Source organism: Pleurodeles waltl, chromosome 5, assembly GCF_031143425.1.
Source record: "Pleurodeles waltl isolate 20211129_DDA chromosome 5, aPleWal1.hap1.20221129, whole genome shotgun sequence".
NCBI lineage: Eukaryota > Metazoa > Chordata > Amphibia > Caudata > Salamandridae > Pleurodeles > Pleurodeles waltl.
Genome location: NC_090444.1, coordinates 1,603,575,457 through 1,603,582,843, shown reverse-complemented (window position 1 = coordinate 1,603,582,843; position 7,387 = coordinate 1,603,575,457). Strand labels below are relative to the sequence as shown.

Below are 7,387 nucleotides of genomic sequence, written 5' to 3'. Positions count from 1 at the left end.
GGTGTTAGGTTGTTCCCCCTCCTGTTGCAGGCCAGCATCCTCCTCATCATCATCCTCAGGCATGTCTGGGTCCGGTTCAAGGAGGGGAATGTTCCTTTGTACACAAATATTGTGTAATATGGCACAAGTGAGTATGATTTTGCATACCATCTCTGGGGAGTATAGTAGGCTTCCGCCAGTGATGTCAAGGCAGCGGAACCTTGACTTTAGGATCCCAAAGGTCCTCTCCACAATGCTGCGTGTCCTCTTGTGGGCGTCATTGTATGCCCGCTCAGCAGCAGTATTTGGGTTCCCATATGTTGTCATTATCCAAGGCTGGATGCCATACCCCTGATCAGCTGAAAGAGAAACACAGAATGGTATCAATTAGATGTAGGAGGCACTGTTGTACGTATCTTTGATGGCAGTAGTTGTGTTGTGTTGTCTGTGACTATTTTGTGTACTAATGTGACAACCTATGGTTGTTGGTGGAAACTTTGGCATTGTTTTTTTTCCTTGGCTGAGCAAGTGTTTGTTGTCTAACTGTTTGTCAGCAGGATGTATTGGTTTCTCAAGTACAGTGTGCCCTCCTTTGCATTGTGACTTGTGACACAGGTGTCCGTGTGTCCTCACTGGGGGTGTGATGATAGTTCCATGCAGAGTTGAAACATGAAAGGGTATTAGAAACGTCCATATGAACATAGCCAGGCCATCCCATCCCTTAAAAGTTATGCATTGTATTAGTGTACAGGTTATTGTGAGACTTCCAATTTGCAAGGTGACATTTAGGCAACCACAGTCATGAATGTCTTCACACTAAGCTGTGGAGTAAATTCAAATGTGTGAGAGGTTCAATGGTGACTTGTGACACATGGCTAGTGATGTGAGTACCTCAGTGTGTCCCTGTCTAGGTGTTGCTATTGTGGTGTATGTGTTGTTTATCCTAGAGGGTTTCTGTGCAGTGAGTATATAAGTAGATTTTTGTCCTTACCAACAAGTAGTCCATTGCCATACCGTCCTTCCTGGAAGTGTTGGTTGATGGTGCAGTGACGGAAGATGAATGCATCATGTACACTCCCAGGATATTTAGCCACGATGTTGCTGATCAGTCCTTGGTGATCGACTATGGCCTGCACGTTGATGGAATGTGTGTGCTTCCTGTTGCGGTAGAGGTGTTCACTCGCAGCAGGTGGCACAAGGCGTACGTGTGTGCAGTCAATTGCACCAAGGACGTGCGGAAAGCCACTGATGGCGTAGAACCCCTGTTTTGTTTCCTGCTGCTTCTGCAGTGTGTTAGGGAAGCAGATGTGGCGGGGTGTCAGTCCAATGATGGCATCCAGTACTTTAGGCAGGAATGCGGAGAAAGATGGTTGTGAGATTCCACCAACCAGGGCACCAGTTGTCTGAAAGGAGCCACTTGCCAGCAGGTGAAGTACGGCAAGCAGCTTTGTTTCTGTTGGGATAGTGCGTGGAGTCACTAAAGTGGGGGCCAATTGCTGTTCAATATTTGTCAGCAGCTGCTGAATGGCCTGCCAGTTCAACCGGTACCTCTGGATGATGTCTCGTTCCCTGAGGCCATGCAGGGTTGTTCTTGGGCGGAATATCCTCTCCTGCCTTCTGCGCTGTCTTTGGGGTCCCTGCTGTTGTTGTTGTGGCTGCTGTTGTTGCTGCAGGGCTCTGCGTCTACGTGCACGTTGAAGAAAAAGCACCTCCATGTCTCCCTGTTGCTGCTCTGCTGCTCTGTTGTTTGTTCTGTGTGTTCTGATTAAGTACAGGTGTGTTTGCCCCATTTTAACGCCTGCCCTGACCCATGCGTTAAAATTTCACGCTATTCGTGCTTTGCGCCATTTTTTTGCGCCGCCTGCCGCGCGGGAGTGATTTTTGCCCTGGAGCATAAATACCACGCACCGCTATGTGCGTCTGTTTTTAGACGGGAACGCCTTTCTTGCATCTAATTAACGCAAGGAAGGCGTTCACGCCAAAAAATGACGCTATTTGCCCATACTTTGGCGCTAGACGCGTCTAACGCCAAAGTATAAATATGGCGTTGTTTTTTTCGACGCAAATTCGGCGCAAAACTGACGCAAATTCGGCGCAAACGAAGTATAAATACGGGCCTTAATATGTTCTGATGTGAAAATATAGTCTATCCTAGAAGTGGTATTCCCATCTCCTGATAACCATGTAAACCCTGTGTTGTTTGGATTACATGTTAGACAATTGTTCCCTACAAGACACTTTTCAATTATGTCATTTAGGGTTTTTGAAGAAATATCTAATTTATAATGTGTCGCTGAACCTATTCTATCTTGTGGGGCTCTTATACAGTTAAAGTCCCCTGCAATAAAGGTGGGTTGTGAACCTGTAACAAAAAATGTTAGGAAAGAAATGATTTGTTCAATGAACTGTTTGTCTGCATGTGCATAAATGTTAATGACTTTAAAAATTGTTTCATTCACTTTTAAGCTACAGGACAAACCTCTCCCTGGGGAAATTACATTTTCCTGTAAAATAGAAAATTTGTTATTTTTACATAAAATGCCTACTCCTGCATTTTTGTTTCCACCTCCTGACCAGGATGATGGACCTTGTCTCCATTCTCTTTTTAGAAAGGAGTAATCTTCAGCATATGGAATGCCACACTCCTGCAAAAAAATAATGTCAGCCTTCAAATTTTCACAATAATTGAAGACAGCAGCTCTTTTGGACTGCTGTCTAATACCCCTGACGTTTAGGGTGGCTAAAGTAATAGCCATTAAAAAGTAGAAAGCATACATGTTTACATTATTATTCTATAGAATCAATCTCAATTATCTCCTGAGGGAGCAAAGATTGGCTCTCCTCAAATGTTATCTCTTCTTCTTTTCCCATGTAAGGGGGAAAACCTTTAAAAGACTTCCCCTCCTCCAAAGAAATCTTAGTAATTTCAGACAGGCCCTTTAAAGGAGGGTCTTCTGTGTCTGATTGTTCCTGGAGTACACTGTACCTGGATCCAGGAACACTGGTTATTTTTGAATTAATATCATTTTTCTGCGATGTTGCTTTTCTTTTATTTCTTTTTTGAACCATTTCTTCAGACGAATTTTGGTTCCTTTTGTCTTTCCTTTTTTTTAACCTCTCTAATTGTCTCATTGATTACCTTGGTGAGGCTTCAAGATCCCTTTCATTAGACCCCTGTTCAGTAGGCATCTCTTCTTCTGAATCGGTTAAAAAATTGTCTTTTAGAGTTTCTTTGGGGTCTGTATTTTTTATTTTTTTGGTGACTTTTCTGTTTTTGGGTTGATCATCTCCCTTAGATTCTATCTCCCCTTCTTCCATGTTCTCTTCTGTTGAAAAGAATGTTTCTGGTGTTTGTGTTACATGAGTGGACCCAGTTGATGGTGTTGCAAAAAGCCACTCCTGATTATAATCTAGATCCAAGTCAATTTCATGCCGCCTTTCAATTTTTTTGTTAGAGTCTGTGCTCTGAGCACTTGATTCAATAATATTTTCTTTTTGAACTAGTTCGCTTTCAGGAGTTTCTGGGATGACAATTTGGGGGTTGGGCTGTGAGGTTATCTCTAAACTTTCGCTCGCATTTATATCAGGTATGGTGGTTTTTTTTCCTCCCTTTGCTGGATCTTTAATGGTTGGGCTTATCTCGTTTGGCCCTGTTTGGTCTAATTGAGTTGAACTCTCCACTCTTGATTTATCATAGAGATTTTGCCTTGCAGGGCAATTTTTATAAAGGTGAGATAATTCCCCACATAAATTGCATTTTTTGGGGGCCTTACATTCATGGGCCATGTGCCCTTTGGTGCCACAATTCCTGCAAATATCCCCTGAACATTGCTCTTTGATATGTCCAAACTGGAAACAAGTTTTACAAAACATGGGTTGTCCTAGGTAGTACCGAAAACCCCTATTTGGCCCTATGGTGAAGTTTAGAGGTGGGTGTTTTGTACCTCCAATCCCTTCATCATCCCTTTGGAGCACTACCATGTATCTCCTCTTTCCATTCCATACCCCCCATTCATTCCTGACTTCACTCCCTCCTCTAACACTTTGGCAGTATCTGCGCAAAAAATGCTCTATTTCTGACGGTGCAGTAAAAGGGTTAAACATATGCACCGTCATTGGGATTTCTCTTGGTGCTGCAAGTGGGGTGATTACATAACTTTCTAAATCTTTGTTTTCTCTATTTTGATTTAATTTATAAATAAAATCTTGATAAATATTTTCGCTCTGGAATGTTATGTCAAATAGCCCCCTGACTCTAAAGTCTTGCATACATTTGATCTGATCAGGCTTAATGCCAAATACCTGTTTAAACACGGTGTCCATAAGGTGGTTCAGGCTCCTCTTGTGTTTTGCTTCCTCCAATATTTCAAATCGAACAGAGAATTTCATCCCTGTAAATGTGTTGTTTCCATTCCTTTGGTTTTTCCCATTATTTCCATTATTGCTCCCGCCAGCGGCTGCTGCGTAGCTCTTAGGGGCTGCCATGGTTTTTGATATTTTTTGTGGCTCCTTACTTTGTTAAAAAGCTCATCTGGGCCTTGTTTTGGGTGTCCCAGACGTGGTCTGTGAATGTCCCCGGGCCGAGCACTTTCCAAGTGCGCCCAGGGACTCTCACCACTTTTCTCCTCTTCTCTGAATCAAACCCCACCCTCTTGTACCCAGTATTTAAAAACACTGTGTTTTCCTGACCTGGGTCAGGTGTTCCTTTCTGGGTGGTGTGAGATACCTCCAATTCCCTCAAAAGAGTGTCCCTAGGCCGAGCACAATCACAGTGCGCCCAGGGACTCTCACTCTGACACCAGGACTCTGGTGCCAGCACCTCCAAATCTTCCAATTGAGTGTCCCTAGGCCGTGCACTCTCAAAGTGCGCCCAGGGACTCTCAGTCTGACACCAGGACTCTGGTGTCAGAACCTCCTGCTCCACGCAGCTATGTGCGTGAGCTCCAAAAATTCCTGGGATGCCTGGAGGGCTTTCCCCAAGCTAACGGATGTCTGGGCATCAGCTGGGTCCCAGTCATGCCAGGAATCCTCAGCCCGTCCCTCTATCGGCAAACCTAGGAATTACCTCCAGGTACAGGGATTCACCTCGGGGTCTCCCCCAGGCACACGCAGCCTTGCCACGGACAAGCCGTGGAGCGAAGGCCCAGTGTCGTCCTCCTGTCAAAAACCCTCCCCCTTCCTCCCCCCTTCCTCCCCCCTCACGCAGCCTGGCCCCGGACAAGCCAGGGAAACGCAGGCCCAGCAAAAAGGAATTCCGGGCTCGGATTCGCCGACCTCTTGACAAAAAACCACGTGTTCGGTTCAAAACATAAACACTGATCTTAGCCAAAAGGCCGAGAAGCAATAACCCGAATTGTGGCAGAATTCTCACCTCACCGGCCGGTCTCCCTGGCTGACTCGGGCTGGGGTCGTCCTTTCCTTGACCGTTGACGGGCCTTTCGCCTCTTTTCCCCATCTCTTGGCAAGAGCTCAGCCAGTGGCGAAAGGAAAAAAGAGGCCCTGGCGTCAGGGTGTCTCCCGGCTCCCAGAGTTCTCAGCAGTCGCCTCATTATGCGTCCATTAGCATACCCACGTTGCCCAGTTTCTAGTTTTTGCATGTCCCTCCCCTTCCTGTCCACTGGGTCCAGCCCCTGGGTCGGAAGGTCGGGCCACCCTGGACAGCAGCCTGGCAGCAAGCGGCCGGCTCCTCGCCCTCGCTTGCCCAGGACTCTGCTTAGGCAGAGCTTAGGCCTATAGATAAGGCTCGGCCGTTCGTGGACGGGCGGGGGTGGGCAAAGAAGGAAAAGGACTCTGTCTTTTCCTTCTGCCCGGAGAAGACCTGGACAGTGTCCACTTCTTCTCTTCTGCCAAAGGCAGCTGCCCCCCCCCCATATATATATATATATATATCTCTATCTATCTATCTATCTATCTCTCTCTCTCTCTCTCTCTCTCTCTCTCTCTCTCTCTCTCTCTCTCTCTCTCTCTCTCTCTCTCTCTTACCTTTCCTATCTTGCTCTTTCTATCTCGCTCCTCTTCACTTGCTGAAAACGCGGTAGATGAAGAAAGGCCTCTTGCCCTCTGCTTTGCCTCTTTGCCATCACTCGCTACCCTGGGAAATGGATCCAAAAACAAAACACTGCTGAAGATGCAGTCTCTTTCTGACATTTTTCTCCACCGAAGTGAAGCCTCTGAGCAGAGGACAATAAAAAAAAAAAAAAAGGGGGGGGGGGGGAGGAGAGTCAGGGAATAAAATACCACAGAAATATAAAACGGAATAAATAAATAAATAACGACATAAATAAAACAAGACACGGCTGCCACAAAGTGGCCAGGTTGGTTTTATTTACACACAAAGACATTAGCGTCACTTTACAGAGAGACAGTGAAACGCTACTTTTGCTTTTCAATCTTTTTTTTCAACAGCATGTTTTTCCCCGGGTGGGGAAGTGCACCATTCCTGGAGGTACTGCAATACCAGGTTGATGCGTGGGGTGGACAGAGCAAGCTCCTATTCCATCTCCCTGTTCCAAAAATCAATTTAATATATGGTCCCCAGATAGAGGACGTATCAGATATTAAACTGATAAGAACAGATTTTTGTTTTGAAAACCTTTATTTATTTATAAAGGGAAAAGGGTACAAAGGAAAATAATTATAATACAATTTGTACAATGTTTGTTTTGGAAAAAAATTTGTTAGTTTACAATGGTGTTTTTTATGATCTGCAAAACATTTTTATAAAGGAAATCAAAAAAGAGACATATGTTTTTTTTCTGAAGTGGAATACAATCCCCATTACCTCCTCCCCAAAACTTGGTTTACTAAAACTTTATTGAAAAAAGGCCTATATAAATGCCAATCCTTTTTCTTCAACACCTGGTGGCTAGGTGTATTCCTTCAAGTCACCCAGCCTTTCCAATTGTTTATTTGCCATAGTCTGTTGGCTTCTTGGGTACCATGAAATGTTTTATCGATATGCCAATATGTAGTCAGTTTGTCAAGGCATAAACACCGACAATCAGCTGGAGAAAGATCTTTATGGAGAAAAAGTAACATATTACGGGCGTCCCAAAGGGTCTGTTTACCGCTGTTAAGAAGCCTCCAGGCTACGAGTTTCCGTGCTGGTGGGAGGTGAAATCCGTACAGTATGGACTCCAGAGTGAGATTCTGAAGCCCGGCTACATGGTCCAAAAAAGGTTTCATCAGTGTCCAAAAGGTCCGTGCATATGAACATCCCCAAAACAGATGGGAAACAGTTTCTTCGTGGAGGCAGTGATTCCTAGGGCATATCGCAGAAGGTGCCAGGCCACGGCGGTGTTGAAAAGTTTTCACAGGTAGACAATCATGGGCGCTCAACCACGCCAAGTCTTTTTGGTTGTGTTGAAGAGAAGCATGGCTTACTAACCCCCATACTGTTTTAGTCTGT

General features: G+C 45.0%; 1 non-coding gene across 1 annotated transcript; it reads right to left on the bottom strand.

The window, feature by feature from the left end:
* Positions 1 to 6,402: 6,402 nt before the first annotated feature.
* Positions 6,403 to 6,593, bottom strand: LOC138297595 (U2 spliceosomal RNA). The gene has a single exon (XR_011204173.1). It is a non-coding gene; the product is annotated as a U2 spliceosomal RNA (small nuclear RNA).
* Positions 6,594 to 7,387: the final 794 nt, after the last annotated feature.